The following is a 1,166-nucleotide window of genomic DNA, read 5'->3' as shown; positions in this document are numbered from 1 at the left end:
TAAAAATTTGTAATAAAAAATGCCTTCTATGAAAATAATAAGAACTGTTAAAAACGACAACAAACAAGTGACGTGAAATGGAAAATAAACAGACAATATTTACTTGTTTTATGCCCTCTCTCCGAAAAAAGTACAGTAATTGAATGCTGAAAGTACCGTTTTAATGGGTACAAGCGCCTTTTAGTAGCGATATTTATTGCAATCGTAATTATTGACACAGCCGAGTGGATGTTTATCCATTGGGCAATGAGGTCATTATTTGAACCAAACAATGTTGAATGAAAACCGAAAACAGCAGAAATACGATCGTAATCCATAAAAAAAAAAAAAGAACACCGCGCGCTTTGATGTGCTATAGTGACTTCAAATGCAACACTGTGCTGTCAAGAATCTTTTCGAGTTCCAAGCGTTGATCACAGCACTTAAAGAAAACTTACTTGTTCTCATAACAAGGAATATAGTTATGTTAATAGATAGCAAAGCTTCTTATAATCACTAAAATCTCTTAAGGTTTCGTCAAAGGTAGTGAAAGAATACCATGAGCTATTATATTAACTATAACTGATAAATTTCATCAGCAGCACGGAGTGGTTCAGAGAAGAGACAATAGAGCGATGAGATTTTGGTCTCGGTGGTTTCACAATGTTCCACCTAAAAGCCTACATAAGCCATCAGAGAGGCATTCTGCTTACCCTACCTCCCTCATGCCACTAAAATATTTCAAAAATGAAGGTTATGTATATTCGGTAAAAGGTTAGACGGAGCTATACTTAGGGGCTAGCAGTGGCTGAGCAGATTTATTGTAATTTTGATATTAAAGAAATGTATGCTCAAAAAAATATTAATATAACTTACACTTTGACCGATTAAACCAGAATAATGAATAAGGAAGGTGGAGGACTTTGGGTAATTCCTAACCGAATTATACTTACTCTTACAACACAGACCAAGAAATATTATTTATAAATATATAAGGGAAGCTGTGCACTGATTTTTATACTCTCTCAACAATGTTGCTAAAGAGAGTATTATAGTTTTGTTCACATAACGGTTGTTTGTAAGTCCTAAAACTAAAAGAGTCAGATATAGGGTTATATATACCAAAATGATCAGGGTGACGAGTAGAGTTGAAATTCGGATGTCTGTCTGTCCGTCCGTCCGTCTGT

Source organism: Bactrocera latifrons, unplaced genomic scaffold (assembly GCF_001853355.1).
Source record: "Bactrocera latifrons isolate USDA-ARS-PBARC rearing strain unplaced genomic scaffold, ASM185335v1 scaffold_27, whole genome shotgun sequence".
Lineage (NCBI taxonomy): Eukaryota > Metazoa > Arthropoda > Insecta > Diptera > Tephritidae > Bactrocera > Bactrocera latifrons.
The sequence above is the reverse complement of the archived record's forward strand: the minus strand, read 5'-3'. Positions refer to the sequence as shown.